The following is an 18,662-nucleotide window of genomic DNA, read 5'->3' as shown; positions in this document are numbered from 1 at the left end:
TCTGTGTTCCACCCAACCCCCCCCCCAGTCATTGCCCACTTCTTCCCATTTGCATCATCACAGTTCTTCCATGATGCCCCTTATGGATGGCACACCCTGCATCAATCTGTCATTTCCCCATCCTCTTCTCCTACGTCCCTTTTGAAAACACATTGCTTCAAGGATATCAAAGTATTTACTACATAATAAATATGAAAAATAAAGTAGAAGTAACAAGACACACTGGTTACCACTGCTCAGTCTCCAACTTCTGTTGACTGCCTTTCCTTAGCCTTAGTTCATGTAGGACCTTATCCTGCAAAGATTTAAGCATATTCATAACTCTATGGATTGTTGTCTTGTTCTGTGTTTGTACAGTGTCTAGCACAATAGGGTCTTGGTCTATGACTGGGGCTCCTAGGCAGGGTTTGCAGAGCATCATTTAAAGCATGTGTGGGTGGATGGGTGGGTGGGGGGTGTCATAGATTTGTTCCCACACCTGACCCTCCTCTTCCTCTCCCAGGCATCCTCTGCCCAACCAGCAACCTGACCCTCCTGGCCCATGATGCCCTATACTCACTGTCTCCAAATGTCAGTGAATGGTATTACAACCTGGTGCAAGAGGTAACAGCACCACTCAGGTCTGGCCCAGCCAAAAAGTGTTCGGGGCATAGCCTGAGTTTCCCCCACCTACCCCTGGCTTCAGAGCCTATGCTCCTTGGTTCTAGCATAATATAAGTAATAAACAATGATCTATGAGTAGTCCTATTTGACTTGGAGACAAGGGGACTCTTCATGTGTGTAGCTATTCATGTACATAATTTTTTGCAGGATTGGCACCTTAGATCCCAGTTCAGCCAGGTACTTAGGCCTGTGCTGAACTTCAAGAACATGAGTAATCCCATTAACGTCTATGTGGCTTGGGGATAACAAAGGCTGCAAGGTACGAGGAGCAAAAAGTTGTTGCATAATACATTGTTCAGATCAAAAGTAAACGTGCGTGTGTCACTTTGATGCTGTTTGAACTGCTCACTTGCTTGAAGTTAGACACTTATTTAAGCATCTTGATGAATCAGGACCTTAGATTGCAAATCTTTCATGATCTTACAGTGTGACCCTTTACCCTGTTGCTAAAGTGCCTAGCACATTGCTGGCATTATATTTGGTCATATGATATAAAATTACTAAAATAAATGAATCTGTTTCTACTGACTTTTTTTAATTAAGTACTGTATAAAACTATTTTAAACTGGAAAAACTCCCTTCAGGTTCTAGTAGTGAAAGTTTCCCTTTGTTCCATTATGAGATTCAGAATTCCCATGATGCTTTCTGATTTAGCCAAGAGAGCTTACAATGGGGACTATTGCTTAACTGGGGATATAAACTAATAAGAATTGAGAAGCATTGAATTTAGAGAGAGAAAAGACCTATTGGGTTATGTAGACCACTCCCCTGCCATTATAGGATTGTTCCCTATAGTATAACCTGCAGTGCTTTGTTTGGTCCAGTTATGAATGACTTGAGTAATGTGGCTTTGCTAATCCCATAAGAAATTATATCACAGTCTAATAGAGCACACCATTAGGAATTGTTTCCTGATATTCAACCTTAATATTCCTTTGATTAATTTATTCTCATTACTCCTAGCAACACCCTTTAGGATACCCTAAACAATTGCTCTCCCTCCTTGGTGTTTTGAACGATCAAGTACATGAAGAAGGTTATCATGTCCTCCTTTAGTTATTTACTCAAGCTCTGTGTATTTAGCCCTTTTAATCTTTTCCTATAAGCTATTCCCTCCAGACCCTTAATTGTTTTTATTGCTTTTCACTGAATTGTCTCCAATTTGTTGACACTGCTGTGGGGCTGCTCCTTCTTCTCATTGATGTCAATAGCAAAACTAAAAGCATACATCTCTCAGTAAATAACAAGCAATAATCTTTCTAGTTTTGGATACAGATTGGTGAACCAGTTCAGATAAATACAAACCCTCTCCTCTACATTTTCTCATTGTTACAAGCAAAATCTTTCATTGAGATGCTGAAATATGTTAAATATGTTTTCACTTCAAGCTTCTGTCTGAATCTAGAATTCAGAGTGCCAAATGATTGGAGAAGAGGTTATCATCATGGTATTTCTGGCCAGGAGCAGTAGTTCTGGAAATTTCATGACAGTCTTTCCTCATGAGAGTCCCAGACCAATAGTGCATTCTGAAGAAGTTTGTTTAGTCAGATAGATCTTTGCTGAACCTCTGAAGTTTAACATACTTATCCAAAATGAAGTTGCAATATAAACTTTTGAGGATCTTTCATCCTTAATACATGCACTATTCTAGCCATGGTCTCAACAAAATAAATATGAGTGGCTATCATTAAGCTGGTCTGTGATATGTCTTGTGCGTCTCTCATTTTCAGAAGACTGGTTTTAGCTACTGCTCTGCTCCTACTGCCAGTTTCTATGTGTGAAGCCAAAACTCCTTGGTGGCTTAACATGTGACAGATTTGGGGCTTCTGAAGTAATCTGTTGCCCTGAGCACCTTTGTTTTAAGGCACTTTTGGGGCTTGTCAACAAATGGCCCACCCTTCAGATTCATGTGTGACAATTTATGGTAGATCTGAGCTGACAAGGGTTGGTGCATTCTATCATTGCCTACTAGCCGGCAGGTTGTTGGGTTCCCCCCCAAGATGGTCCAGTACCCTGACCTGTACACATCATATTTCACCAGGAAAATGATGGAGGTCTGGCTAAGACCAGTGCCTACCAGGGAAAAAGTAGTTCCCCACCATTCTACAGATATTGCAAGACCTTTGTCCCAAGCTTAGTTAATTGCCAGCTCAGTTGTGGAGTAACAGGTCCAACAGGCCACCTGCATGTTTGCCTCATTTGGGACTTTCCAAAAGAGCAAGCTTGCCATGGAAGCTGGAGAGTGGGGATGGTACTCCATGCTTGGGGAATTTATGCTGACATCAGACCATCTGGACTATAACCTTCATTTTTTCCAAACCTGAATGGTAGGGTATGAGCTCAGCTGTTACCGTATGATGGTATCTAAGTGTACTTTCCACTGTGTTGAGGGTGTACCATTTCTCCACATGGATAGGACTCCCCAACCCAGTTCCTACTAAAAGCAGTCTTCCCCATGTATGGTCCTCACTCTTTCTGCATTGGAGCTGCCTTCATGGGGTTCCCAGACCATGAGTTATGAGCAATATGCAGATTGCACACAGAATGCCTCTGGGGGTACATTTATCTCCATGTGGTGCCAGATTCTCAAAGACCTGTTCACTCACCTGTCTGACTGCCATCTGTAGTTTCATTTCAAATGATTGCTCTGTTAAATAGGTGGAACATTGGGCATGGTATCCTGTTCTGGGCATGCAAAAACATGTCTAAGAAAAAACTTAGGTTCACAACTAGGATACAACCATGATGCAGTCCATATCCACTGGGAAGGATTCAGGGGTATGCGTGGTACCAGCTCATGCCTCTCATCCATTACTTATGCTGTGAGCACTGGGCTTCATTGGTCTGATCTGAACTCCTTCCTCAATGGGCATGGCATAGCACACTGACCCTGCAACTACGGATTGCGTCAGGAAGTGTAGCAACAGAGTTACATTAAGGATTACTAGAAATTTGGTGGAAAAATTGCCCAGAACTTGAATTGGTGAGGGGTCATCTTTGAGATGTTGCCATGGACATGCAAAAAGGGTCCTAGCAATATGGGGTGATGGGTGCCAGTTCATTTGCTAGCAGCATCTTGTGGCAGTTAAGGCTTACAAAAGAGTCCAAAGGCCAAATACCATTGGAGGCTGAGGGCACAGAGTCCCCCTTTTCCTGAAGATTTCACTAGAGCCAACCATGAAGGACAGATGAATGCCTGACTGGATGCAAAGATCTAGAACTCTCAGCATGAGATGGGAGAAACAGCATGAAAGACAACCTATGCTTTGATATCCATACATGATAGGACTTAGTGGATGTCAAGATTTATAGACCAGCAGAAAGGACTAAGGCAAACTCCTTCCCAAGCAGGAAATATATTGCAAGTGCTCCCTCTCCTTGGGCATCTGCTGCTTTTCATTTCATTTGGTATTGATAAATATAGCATCAGCCAAACTAAGGAAATTAATGAAAAATGTTCCTTCCAATGTGCCAGTGGTAACAATATTTATTTTCATGAGTATCGGTCATCTTAAGTTTTTGTTTTTTAAAGAGAAAAGACAACTATTTTTTTTTAATTCAAAGGAAATATACTTTGCCATGTAGGTTAAGCTTTTGGGGGATTAATTTCAGATACAAGGGAAGGTACCATGAACTGTTGAACATTTGCCTAATACACCACCTACTGTGTCTAGCAAACACGCAGTTTCTGGGCTGCTGAATGTACCTTCTATATCCTGAAATCCATGTCCAAGTGAGCGGACATTGGAAATGGGCGAAGCTTTCTGTCCAGTACAAAAGGAGTTAAGGCTAAGTAAGGGCTGAGCAGGAAAGGAATCTAGACAGAACAGCTTTACATAGAGAGCAGTTAATATGTGCAACAAACTGCCAAGGACAGCAGAAAGAGCAACTAGTATAAATAATTTAAACTGAGACTAGGCAAATATTTGGAGGGGGTATATTGTGGAGGTATAATTGCTAACAGGGAAAAGAAGGTGGACTCCTGAGCTTAGTGGCCCCTTTTTGTTCTAAAATATCCTACAGTCCATTACTTTGCAGTCTGCCACATCCCATAATTTTTAGTTTTGATCTGGAGTTTTTAAAGCTTGCATAAGAATTAACTGTACAACACAGTCTGGAATGTGGCTCTGTCGTGCAATTTGGCTTTACGATTCATTCATTTTCCCAGACTTTATTTCTCCAGAGTTGGTCTTGGGTTGGCGTTCTCAGCCCTGCAAAAATCACAGGGCTGAGTGGAAGGAATATAAATGCTCCACTGGAGCCAGACTCGAGCTGGGGCAGTTGCTGTCAATATCCTGAAGCTCAGACACATTGACAGGAGGATGGGGGAGGTGTTCTGCGGTGCCGCAGATCCCAGGAATACCTTATTTTGGGAGTAAAGGATTAGATTTATATATAAAATACAGAGAGAGAAAGAGAGAGAGAGATTCAGCCGCACAGTAGTTTCTTGGTTCAGTGAGATACAGCTTCAGGAAACGATGATCAGCAGCTTTGCAGCATGGATATGGAAAAATGTACTTTAAAAAAAATAGCAAACGAAATTGGAAGGTACAATTTACCAAATGTAGCATTGTTCTGTTGTAGGTAAGGGAAGCAGAAGGACATTTTCAGTTGACGTGATTCATTTTTTTTTCAGTGCATAATTTATGACAACGAATTTAAAATACAGCTCTTGTTAAAACACTCCTGCGATGGATGGGGAAAGCAGAAATCCTTGCAAACGCACCAAAGGGCACAAATTATCCTGTTAATCTACCTATGAAACAATTTTGATTTTCATGTCTACTTCCCGTGCCCTATTCTTATCTCTCGTGATATGAATGTCTAGCCCTATAAAACTAATAATCCCGTGTGGTTTGCGGAGTTCTGTGTCACAGCAGTGTCTATGATAATCTTAGGGTGTTATCTTTTATTCCAGGGTGACCACACCTCCCAGAGAACTGTTCTCGCTCACACACGCTGTAGGAGCTCAGCCTTGCTCTCGGGGAGCCAGGAAAATACAAGCTACCATTTTTTTTTACCAGACTTTAATAGCAGATTCCTCCTGTTCTTTGCTCCACAGAACATCCGATGCGGTGTCCAATCAGCTGAAAAAGTTGCACAGACGTCATTAGCTGTGAGTGTGTGTGTGTGTGTGTGTGTGTGTGTGTGTCTGCGCACAGCCAGCTGCAGCCGCTTTGCTGAGTGGAACCTCCATTAGAGCAGCTCTATTGATTTCTGATTCACACTGCAGCATCGGGGGTAGAGTGCAGGAAAGAGCACGTCTCAGAAACAGGAATTAACTGAAGGCATCTCGGTCTGTGTATGTGTATAAAAATAATATGCATAGAGCCGAAGCTATAGTTTTGCCACCGCAGTATTTGCCTAGGAGGAGTCTCACCCACACAATAGAGAAGGAATATGAAGAGCAAACTGAAGCCCTCATAAAACAACAAAGCTGGCCAACTTTAAAATATTGGGCGTGTATTAATATTCTTAATGCTGGAAAAATCTGATTGCCCCAGAACAGTGTTTTTATACTCAGCTGAACGGTGATATTTTAAATCTGCAGTTCAATTGTTCTTTCTCAGTACATCCAATTCGCTGCATTGGGGAGTTTTCCTAGAATTGTTGCTCAGGCGGGATTTTCCCTAAATACATTTCATATAGTGTTGCAGACCGATGCTTTTTCATGTGCTGCTAGGCATGCTTTGTGATGTAGATACGATTGCAGGGGAAGGGATACAGAAATGATTTTTTCCCTAAAGGCTCCCTTTCAGGATATTAGACTGTACCTAGCTGGGGCTTTTTCCTCCCCTCCCCGCGATCTGTTTTCTAGCTAATAGCTGGAAATAATTTATAGCTGCATGTTAATAGGTTGTCTTGGGTTTTTCAGCATATTTGAGGAGAAATTCCCTGCGAAGACAGTGTGTCTTTTCACAATAACTGCATGTCAGTCTGGCAGACTATAACTGTGAGCAATATACAATTGGCGGGGGGGAGGGGAAAGCCAGCACCGGGGGAGGGGGTTGGGGGAAGGGACGATGGTAATACCTTTAAAAATGAAAGGCAGTAAGCCATTATTAGCAAAAGCTATATTGAGCATGCTTGCCAGACAGGCAGCTCTGCTCAGCTCTAGTTCCGCCCAGACATGTGCCTTGCCATTTTCATTTTAATCAGGCTGCTCAGGATGGCTGCTGATTCATTTTGCGGGGTGGCCCCCTGGGAGCCAAGGTGGAAGCCTGAGGCGAACTGCTATTGCATCAATGCAGCACTCCACATCAGAGACAGGGTGGGGAGAAAGGCTCCAGCAGCAGACCGAGTTCGAAATATCAGCCTCGCTATTAATATATACTCATCCCATGTAAAATCCCATCAACCCCCCCTCCCCAAATCATCCAATAAAACAATTAGGGGGGGGGGAGGAATCTCTCCTGATTATTTCTTCCAATTTTGTCTCAGAATTTGCTCGAGCTGCCATTTCTTTTCACAATTCCTTATTTTGTTTTTGTTTAAAATCAACCACCAACGCGGTCCATTTCTCTATTTACCTGGTAACGACTTGGGGGTGGGCTACCTGATTTAGCTGGAGACTTTGATTTGTGGGATTGACAACCTTATTATGCAGTGAGCTTATTATTGATATGATTCTGCTCTCGGTTGCCATGACCACCTTGTGAGAGACATTCAATTTTCTCTCTTCCATCATCATTATCTATGAGGCCATCTGTTGTGGAAAATGAATTCAGCCTCATTTGCATGACTGATAAGCAAATTTTTTTTATCTATTTAACAGAAGGTCATATGCCGGGGATTTGGAGCTGGTGAAAAAAAAAAGGGGGGGGGGGAAGCATATCGAGAGGATGAGTGGGAGTGCGTGCATTAGAGGATGTATGTGGAAGTAAAACAGATCCCTCAGGCCTGCTAGCCTATCGTGCTGCATTTGTCATTCCTGCCAGGGCGACATTTTCCCCCCTAAGCTTCTGCACACTAAGGAGAGTGAGAGAGCTTTTTCCCTGCAGTCTTCTTGAAGCCCCCTGATTTTTACTCAGTGTTGGTGGGTGTATTTAATTTTTTTTTAATCCCTGGAACGTGGGGTATCTTTTCAGTGTTCAGTGAAGAAAAAAAGCAGCCTTTTCTGGGTCTCTGTGGTATGCTTCTTACTCCTCATCCTTTCAAAGTTGTCGTGAGACAGGGCTGTTTCTTAACCATGCTGAAATGTCGTTATTGTGGTTAGTTTGTAATAGTTAATGGTGTAGGTGAGGGCTGTGTTTTATTCAGGGAGTTGATTCTAGGAGGGTGGCTATTGGTTTTTGCAGTTGTTCAATAGTTTATACTATCCATTGTTTGCTCTTTTTAAGTTCTTGCAGTGTTGCTGTGCAGAGAGATTGTATTGAACTACAGGCTAGTTAGGAAATATACTGAAGTCTGATTTCAGTGCACAAAAATGTGTTGCTGCATTAAGCATGTTGTTTATATAAACTTGCTGCATGTTGTACAGTACTTTTGATACGAAGATCCTGAGACGACAACTTCTGATACCCATAAAATACTTGAGCAATACAGCTATTCAAACACAATTAAATAAAAGATACTAAACTACGATGCTTTTTTATATAAAATATGATTTGAAGGCACAGTGACAGAAAAATAATGGATTTATACTTTTTAAGGTAATCACATAAAAGTTGCATTTTAAAGATAACTTTCTTAAATATTTCAAATCTACAATAGTTTGACATGGTATATTATTCCTAACATAGAACCAGCTTTACAAATAATGTTGATTCATTTAATATACCGTGCTGAAATCTTCATCCTCCTATACTTCAGTTTAAAGATAGTTCAGATAAGTACACCTTGAAGAAAATATTGTATAATGTAGAGCTACAGTCTATATAAACTTGGTGAAAATTATAAATATAATAAACATTGAAAAGTAGCTGAAGATTGTAAAAAGGAATCTGAAGTAATTAAAACTTACTCGTTAAGCAGATTCTCTTCCTGTACTTGTATTTGTGACTAGATAAGATTAAACAAAAGCAAGTCATTTTTCTCTATTATGAACACTGTACACAATCTCAGGTAGACAAACTACCACCCAAAGTTTTGTTGCTTTTGTTTTTAACATTCATTTCCATAGAAGTGTTTGTAAGCTTAGGTTTTTTTTTTTTTTTTTTTTTAATTACAAAGGTTTCAGATGGCTGACAATACTGTTGCTTTAAAAGGCAGAAAGTGAATTATGCAGCATCCCCTTTTTTGCTAATAAACATAATTGCATTTCAGTTATTTGCCATTTGCAAAGAAGCTTATTTCTAAATTTAATACTGCATAGTAACTCCTTGTAACACTGAAATGATCCTGGGTGCTGAATTTCAGAGGAAAAGAAGTTTCACTCGTATTCAGGTCAGTTACAATATGGCAGATCTCTGACTTGGACACAGAAAGGAAGTTCCACTAAATTATTTAATTAAAATTATACTTATTTTTGTTTTTGTTATAAGAACCAGTTTCCAATAGACCCAGTAGTAGATTATCATCATGATAACATGTGACTGCTAATATTTTAAAAGGTGCTGTTCCCCTCCCCAAATATGTATCTTGTACCATAGATTCTTAAAGGGAATGACATTTATTTTTTGTTATCTGCCTTATTTATCATGCATATTCTATTTTGTGGCGGACGTTGGATTACAAAACTAATTTCACACTCAAAGTTGAACACAGTGTAGCTCCGATCGTTTGGGTGGATTGTTTGAAATGATGCTAGTTTCCACAATGGACTTCCACTGAAAGTAAGAGAAAAGTAACACGATACTGTGTTATTAGCAGACTGTCTTGTAGCATGAACAGGTTGAGGTCTTTTTATTTATTTTTTCCTCTTGAATTGTTAGGATCTTCCAAAGAGAAATGGGTAAACTTCTGAAAAAGCCTAAGAGACAGCACAGTTGGTTCTCTCTCCCTGACCCCAAAAAGTTAATTATCAAGCTTGGTTGGATTCCTCCTTGCCACCCTGACATTTGACTACTGCTAATTCACTGATTAATCTCATTAATGTGATTATAGTAGGATTTGGAGTTGGCTGCCATTGTTCTGCAGACAGAGCTATTCAGCCCGAGCACTTGCCACCTCATTCAGTTTTGCTGTGATTTTTCAAAGGCTGGTTGAGTGAGCTATTGTGAAAGAGGTTTCTCTGCCTTTCCCTTTCAGCACCAGGAGCTGTCCGCTGCTGATAGCAATTACATTCAGCACTGACTGACTTCCTACTAGTTTACTGGCAATGTGAAAATGACTTACTTTCATCACCTTAATGATTCTGCTCATTGAGGTAAAAGCAAGAGACGCCTTTATGCTTTATAATGAGACAATATGAAGATGGCTGGGGTAAAAATATAAAATCTGTGCTCTTTAATGCTTCTTTCTTTCATTTTAAAAGCTGTCCTTGCATGCATTTTGTTTAGTCTGTGAAATCAACGTAATACTGTAGTTTAAATAGTACTTCCTTGCATCCATGCAATTTTACTATCAAGATATAATGGCATTACAGGTGTTGTTATATTCAATGATGCCTCTTCAAAGTATTCCACACTGAGTTAATGCCACTAGTTTTCCTCCGTTTTACACGAATAAACATATATATATCAAGCTTAATTCTTCAACATTATGACTGCCCTCACTGGCACCAGCATCGATGGAAGCGTCCCTGCATTGCAAACCCCAGTTTTCAGGAGTTTGACATTGCTAAGCACTGTTTGACTGAAACTTGGTCTAAAAGATCTCCTGTTGGTGAATACATAATATAAACGACTTAGCCTGTTTTCGGTTGCAATAAAAATAATACAATCGTTTTCTGGTTTGAGATTGCTAAATCAGACTAGGCATGATTTGTTTAAAACAAGACATTTCGCATAGTATTAGTGCATGATCTGCTGCTATGCAGTTTGGTATGTGACTTTTATTATGTAAAAGTTATATTGCTATCATTTAATAACTGGCTACTGCGCATGCGCAGTAACTTCTTTTGTCACATTTTTCTTTCATTCCTATTCTTTATGAACATGGCTCTATATTCAGAATTGAAGCCACACATTAAACTATGTTGCGTCAAGCATTGGTCATTACTTCAAAGAAACTATTGCGAACCATTAAAATAAAAATTCTTTTACGTTAAAAGTGCCTCGCTGAAGAGCTGTTAATCTATTAAATAATGCATGTAAAATATCCCAGTACCTAGTACCACAATAGATTCCAACGATTCCTCTGCAGCCACTACAGTCCATTGGATGGCTAATACCTATTTTCAAAATTCTCCAAATACGTCGTCACAGAACCTACTTTAACCTTTTGTGGGGTTACTGTACAGCCGACTTTCACACAATTGTCAACAGTGTATGTCAATGAAAACCTGCTCTTAAGAAAGAATAAATCTTTTCCTGTCACCTGCCTCCTCTCCTGCCTTCCCTCCTCCAGAAGTACTTTTACCCGCAATTGTTTTAGAAGGCTATACCTTTAATAAAGGACATAGGGAGGGTTGTACAGGAACAGGTTCTTACGGTGGCAGTCTAATTAAGGCTGCTGGTTGCTTCCCCCTCCCTCCCCCTTTCTAATAAATACAGGACTTTAATTCCAGCTAACAGTAGTAAGTTTGACTCGTGCATGAGTTATGCTTCCGGTAGTTTCCAAGAAACTACCGCTAGTGAGAAAGTAAATGAAATGGTAGGTTTTCCAGTATAGGTCAGCTGAAATTAGTTCACTTAACGTAGCCTTCAGAAAGAATACAGTGCTCTCTCATTAACGCCGCTTAACATCCCCCCCCCCCCACTCCCACTACAACCCCCACCCTGAAGAGGCACAGGCTGTGGAAAGGGGAGGCATCCCAGACCATTAACACGATACCCTCACGTCTTAAGAGGACAATTAGGCCAATGAATCACCAGTCTCCCAGGTTATTTTCCACACTAGTCTTTTTTGTTTGTGTGCAAATGCTTCTAATTTATGCAGCTAACTCTGGGCTCCATCCTGCTCCCACGGGGCGGTTTTGGTACTGGCTTCCATGACAGCAGGACTGGGCCCTTTCTTTGCCTCAGCTCTAAATCTGAACAAGAATGTGAGGTTTTTGCCAGGTGCAAACGTTTTCCAGCCATTGCAAAGTTTGTAAACACCTGTCAGGAGGTATGTGCCTCAGCCTCATGCTAATACCATGTGGACAAGGTAAGGTGGCATGTCAACTTGTGGCATATGAAAAAGGACAGGTTTTGTGTTGGGCTGGGTTTGTTCCTCTCTCCCCAAGGAAGAGGAAGTTACCGTAAAATGCTGAACCCAAAAGTGACCTCAAACAACAGAAGCATATACAGGCTGTTTTTGGTGACTACTCTTTGACAGGTGTTTTTACATTTTGATTGTTATTTTTAATGGTGACTTAGTTCGCTTAAAAAACCTAAAGCCACTCTCCTGCTGCTGCATAAAGCAGCAGACATGGTAGCTAGCACTCGCTTTCCGCCATAGAGGTCAGGAGAGGCGTTTCTCCTTGAGAAGCTGTCTCTGTTTCCTCTTTACTTTATGGAACAGCTTTCACTGTCTCGGCGTCTGCCCCTGCGTGTCGCACCTGCATTGCTCGAGCTTTCCGAATGTTTTCCCCATGGGTGCTCCTGGAGTGTTGCCCGTTCTAGGCGCCGGCGTCACGAGGAGTCCTGGGAATGTAGGTAGATGTAATCGGAGATGACAGAGAAGAATTACAGAAAATACAGGTGTGTGTTGGGGAGGTGAAGGGAGGGGAGAGGAGAGACACACAAATCCTTTCTGCTTTATGGGGAAACATTCCACTTCCCACCCTCCCAATTAATGCAACCGAGGGTTTTGCTTTTGCTAGCACGTTCCTCATCCTGTTTGCTGTGATTTAGCCCCTTTTCTAATACCCCTCTCCCTTGTCAAAGTTTGTTATCCCTGTGGCTGCGGAGCGGCTAGGATGGCTCAAGATGCTAAGGGCTACTTACACACAGATAGGCTCCCCCCCTTCAGACTGCAGCGTGATTTCTGGCAATGCTAGATGGGAAGGGAATTGTAACCTCTGTAGCAACCAACATGTCTGGTCTCAACACGTCAGCCAACAGACTCGAGCTTTAGAGGGATTACCTCTGAGGGCTGGGGGGGAAAAAGGTGTTTCTTGCGATTCACCCCTTTGGTGTTCGGTCTCTGCTGCTGAAACAGTGGCCAGCATGGTCCCCCTCTGCAAGTCTGCAATGGTGCTGCTTGCAGAGAAGAGAGCATCACTGTAGGCAGCAAACTAACAGGGTGGAGGAACCAGGGGGATTGCAATGAATGCCATGGTAATAAAGAGGGCAACCAAGTCAACCTGCGTCCGTGTGCGCCTGTTCATACGAAAAATATCTGCTTGGCAGAAATAGATTTTGAAGGACGGCTTTTGCCTGGTAGCTGCTGACCATTTTACTGAGAGGTGCTCTACTTCTCTCTCTATTGTATGGAGGGCAGGGTGCAGCAGGGAAGCCTGGGCTCCCTTGCAGCCAAGCCCCTTTGAGTATTTAAAGTAGGCTGCATTTTCCTTACCGTCGTTTTGTTAATAAATACATTTGGTTTGACTTTGTGTAAAGAGCGCTGCAGTTCTAGCTAGGTCACAAATATCAGCCTGGTACGAAAATGTCATGTTTAGGGGACAGATTTAAAGGGAGCCTTTACCCTCCTGATAACCTCATTCGGGAGCCCTGCCCCATATTTCGAGCGTTATACAGAAGTATTATTAAATAAGACTCTCTGTAGTGAAGCTTATTACCGTGTTGGGGGAGGGGAAGAGGGTTGAAAAGGGCTTTGTCAGGACAGTGAGTGTTATAAAGGGGGGTGGGGGAATGTACTAATTTGAGTGTCCCTTTGAGTGAAAAAGACCCTCTCCTTGATAATACAGCTCATTTACTAGTCTGAAGCAGCCAGAGCTACAAAATCAACCTGATTTTGCTGGCAACATTTTTGTGAAAGCCACATGCAAATTTAGTCTTTTGTATATGAGATTGTTTACATTTGATCTGTTTGTCAGATGAAAGTTTCCTTGCCCAAGTTTATATCATTGGTAGAAGCTTGGTAATCTTTCCAGCTGGAAATAGTTTATTTCCTTTGTTTTAAAAGAGAGAATATGGTGCTAGCTGGTAAAATAAATGAGGCTTCAGAAATTTGAGTTAACTCTATACACACTGGAAGGTAGTTTTAGTGGCAAGCAAATAACTTATATTTATTCATTTTAAAAACAGTAAACATTTAAAAGTGTACAGGTTTGCTGAATGTTCTAAGATTTCTTTTACCCAAGCTCCATTTTGCCATAGGATCAGTGCTAGAGGAGGTATTTTTAGATGCATCACCTACTCCTATCTGTTAACAGTCTAACTGGTATTTTCTGTTCCCATCTATTACATTAAATACAGCACTGCACATGATACACATTCTGTTCCAGAGATTTAGGGGCCTGTGGGTACAATGCAGGAAGCATTATAGTAGACAGCCCCAATCTTGTCTGACTATTGCAAGCCTAATAAACAGGAGAGTTAAAAAAATATTGGTTTTAAGCCAAAACTATAGCTGAAAAAATATCTTGCTTAGAGGTGAAGTCCCCCTCACACAAACATTAGGATTTGGGAAAATGGATATGTTTTTTATTGCTTAAAGAATGCAGACTGAGAGAGGGTAAGTCAGCAATATGCTACTGATGTTATTCTGCTGCAGTAATGTGGTCTCTAAGGGAACTTGTTCTTGATGCATACTACACAGCCTAGGTTTTCTGTAGCCCACCGCCTGTCTGTCTGCTGCTTTTAAATGGAGGTTACAGCTGATCCATCAGCCACAGTGCTGCACGCATGCTCATCTTTTTTGCATCGTTTAGTGGTGTCAATTTATTAATTTCTGTCTTCTACTTCAGGCCCGTTGGTTTCCTGTCTAAAAGCATTATTACTTTTGTCCATGTGGCAAAATAATTAGCATACAGATGAGAAGTGATCCTGTCTCTGAGCCTCGGTAGCAAGAGAAGATGTGCAGTGAAAAGTTGATTGGATGAATGGAGAACAAATGGTGGGCGTTCAAAAGCATTAGAAGAGTTTTGTTGTCGTGGAGCAGGTTTGTCAATTTTCTGGGTGAATCTCTTAAGATGGAAGGCAGGGTGGCTGGTGCTGAAATGATTGCCTGACAGACTGTGGCCTAGTTTAAGGTGCAGAATTGGACTGCAATGCATAGATAATTCATTTGGACTACTTTGTTTTGCAATTCTTCAGCTTTTCCTCAAGGTAAATATGCTCTTTTCTCACTGTTATTGTTCTCAGGTCACTTTGCTCTTGTTCAGAAAGTGAAGGAAAGTTCAACTCTCTGGACACTAACAAAAGAATAGCCAATTTGCTATACTTTTTTGCTAAACTGCTCAACATATTTTCATATGCAAAGATCTGGAGATTATCTGAACTGTTCAGGGCAAGATCATGCTCTCTCTGAAGTCAGTGGGGAGTTTTGCCATTTATTTCAATGGGAGCAGGATCGAGCCCTTAGTGATTATTGTTTTCTGAAATTAGCATTTGCAAATTTCCATTATTAAATATATTTAATATTTGTTAGTACAATGTCCGTCCAGTAACAATAGTAAATGCTAGAAGTAATTAATTCTAACTGGTATGTATTTTCCTGGTTGGAATAAGATTGTAGTTTATTTACCAGCCAACTCACTAATGATTCTAAAACCCAAACTTAAGTTATAGATCTGCATATTGCTAGTGGGAGGAAAAAAAACATGATTTCTGTGTTGCTGAGAGAGGCTCTTTATTGAAGAGCAGGCTGAAAACAAAAACAAGAAAATAAATAAAAACAGCTTTTTAATTACTCAAAATTCTGCCAGAGAATACTGAACACTGAACATGAATAGAATCCTAGTTTTCTAATAGACCATCCATTGACATATATTTCTTACATAATTATAATGTTGTATATACTACAACATGGAGTGTTTTAAAAATTGGCTGAATTTGCTTCCCTCTCTGTATAGTCATTTAGGAATAGTTTTATCCTATTTTAATGGTTCTTAATCTCCTTAAAAATGGAGATTTTCATTTTAACTGACCTAATTTTTTAACTGCTGTTAATGTTAGGTAGAAATGACTATCATTGAATTGTCTTTACATAGCTTTCTGACTATTGCAGAGCAGTTAAAGAATGATTGGCTTTCATTTTAGAGGCTTGTATTTTTAGGAGTCATCTTTAACTATTTTGCTTTGGAGAACAACAGTGAATATTTTCAAAGGGAATATAGCTTTTTATCTTTTTGGCATTTCATACTTGTGTAGTAGTTTATTTTCATAAAATACCAAACAAGCAGAAGAAGTCTTCACCATGCCAAAAACTCCAAACAAAAAATGTTGGAATAAACTATTCTCTCTTAACAAGCAGTGTGTAGTTGCTTTTGATCATTTCATAGTGTTTGTTCAAGTTTTGCATGCTTAGCTTAAACTTGGTTGTTAGGGTGAAGACAAGTAGTGTGTGTGTGTGTATAGTTGTATATTTTTTAAACAAATAAACTTACATTGAATTGCAGAATAAAATTATAAACATTAGAAAAACAAAGTAAGGTAAAACTACATACAGTGAAATGGAATCTAACTGGAAAAAAATCATGTTTGTCTCTATTGCTGGCTTTTTTTATTATATTCATTTATCAACTGAAACAAAGAAAAGAAATAAGTTACAACTGGCAGATCCAAAATTCAATACATTTTAAGCTAATTTAAAAGTGTGAATTGATTTTATGATTAATTTACACTGTAAACTTTCTGGAGGATGAAATATTAAATTATTTGCCTTTCAATCTATCAGCATGAACTGGCAACACAAGGAGAATAGTTTGGTTTAGTATTTTCATCTGCAGTGGTTTCTTTGTCTTAGACTGTACTACTCAGGCATATTCCTGCATTTTTAAAGGGGCCCAAATTGTATCACAATAGTTTTTAGTTCACAGGATGACTTTCTTCTTCTCTGCAGTACTGCATCTTTTATGAATTGTAGAATCAAACTACTGTATGGATATAAAGACAAATAAGAGGAAGAGAGACTTAAAATATATTTATTGGTTTATTATTTCTCTGGATTTATAGCCGACTAGTTTTTTTTTTTTTCCCCCTTTTGGTTTCATTTCATTTTAATGGTAAAGAGCTGAGTATATAAAAAGGAACTATTTTAATCAAATGCAAATATTATTAGCAAAAATATCTTAAATATTGATTCAGGTGTTGAAACTTTGCTACATGATTGAGGGAAAAGTATTCTTCTGAATACTGTTTTGTTTCTGTGTAGCAATCTTGCTATAAACTAAGGCAGTGAAAATACAGAATTGTTATAGTTCCATCAGCATTTCCATAAGTAATCTGCATGTAAATTATTTTTTAAAATACATAATATATGCACATTTTAAAAATGAAGATTTCCTATGTCAGAACCTATTTCCTGATGAACTCTGAGTACTGTAGTTGTCTCACTGGTGGCAGAAGAGTTTTTCAAGATTTTTGTACCACTGAACATTATTGTGGAAATGTTGCATGTAATTTTAATTGATTTGAACTAGATTAATGTTTGCATCACATAGGTCAACTTTGAATGCAATTGTGAAGCTCTTGGTAGTATAATGCAAGAAAACTTCAAGGCTATAAATTACTTGCTGACTCCTCCGCCCCTTCCTCATCCCTCTTCCCCCCAGAAGTGATGAGAAGGCCTAATGATACTAATAAAGGTGGTTTAAATACCTATAGAAGTGCACTCAGATTTTCATGCAGTGAATCAGCATTCAGCCCATGTGTTGCACTGTTCTCTAAATAAAGCATGCTTTAGGTCAATAAGTCATGAGCAAAGCAAATATATTTAGTATGCTGAGAAAGAGATTTTCCCTATAGAATTTCTACAACATCTTGCTTTGATGAGAACCATCATGACCATCTTACTCCGAGTGAGAGCAGCAGATTTTAATGACAAAGAATTTAAGGGGGGGAGGGAAACCTTAAATGGGCTCAGACAGTGAAGGCAGTAAGCATAGTTATAAGTTTGGGTAGAGATACATTTACACTGAAGCTGAAAACACAGAGCACAGTCACCACATAACAGTCCTAGCCAACCTGGTTGTGGAAGTAATCAAGGCTGCAGGGCACCCCATAGAGAGCCATCAAATCAAGTCTGCTATGGAGCTGTCTGGTAGATTGTGAACATTCAGAAATCAATGTTGCATCTGCCAGTAGACCCTTTGGTTCACTGAAACTCCCACCTGTCTAATGCATCTGGGCAATTGGTTTCTGAAACCAGTTTCCTTCAGGATAAATTTAATACATCTTGAGGGTCAGGCATAAGGAAATTGATTATGAATTTGTCTGGTGCAGAGATATAAACATCTGTAAGATCACAGATTTTTCAACCTACCCTGTGTTTGGGGGGGTGGGGTGGTGCTATTATTTTGTGAATTATTTGAAGCCTACATTTCTCATACTTCATGCCAGCATGGCATTTTTTAATTAGGAAGTTGATTAAAAAGGGCATGGTATACTATGGATGCATGTTCATTTGGCAACACTCCAGCTGTTTCAGAGTCTGGGTCTATGGAAAGCGTTGCTCATCACCAGTTGCAGTGGTGGGGAGAATCAGGGTAAGGCTGTGGACTTTTTAAAAATTACTTGCTCGGTAGGGTCTGAGAAGGCTGTTCTTTTGTTCTCACTCAAATTAAATCAAAAGAAAGACACACATTGACTTCAATAAATTTTGGATCAGGCCCTTGTGTATATATAGTAAGACTTTGGGCCAAATACATCTGTTTGGTATTACACCAATGATGAATTTAGCCCTTTACGTTTAAGACCTAACAATATACTATAGCCTCCTGTGTGTTGTGGCTAATTAGGCTTTTTAAGGGCAGAATGTATAGGCAAATACTATAGATACAGTAATTCAGATGATCCTTCAGACTGATCAATGAATGGCCTATGTTTTCATTGATCTCTGCTACAGGA

The 18,662-nt window shown here is 39.9% G+C and overlaps 1 protein-coding gene across 11 annotated transcripts in view; it reads left to right on the top strand.

The window, feature by feature from the left end:
• The first annotated feature begins 7,612 nt into the window (after nt 1-7,612).
• MYT1L (myelin transcription factor 1 like) overlaps nt 7,613-18,662 on the top strand; it is a 382,005-nt gene continuing 370,955 nt past the window's right edge. For 10 of the 11 annotated variants that reach the window (XM_054024376.1, XM_054024375.1, XM_054024374.1 and 7 more), the window contains exon 1: nt 7,613-7,699. The gene's annotated coding sequence lies outside the window, so the exon portion shown is untranslated. Of the gene's footprint in view, nt 7,700-14,891; nt 14,922-18,662 lie in introns of those variants that run through there. The other variant, XM_054024369.1, reaches the window with a different exon arrangement.

Source organism: Malaclemys terrapin, chromosome 3, assembly GCF_027887155.1.
Source record: "Malaclemys terrapin pileata isolate rMalTer1 chromosome 3, rMalTer1.hap1, whole genome shotgun sequence".
Classification (NCBI taxonomy): Eukaryota; Metazoa; Chordata; order Testudines; family Emydidae; genus Malaclemys; species Malaclemys terrapin.
Note: the sequence above shows the minus strand (reverse complement) of the source record. Positions and strands in the feature narration are given on the sequence as shown.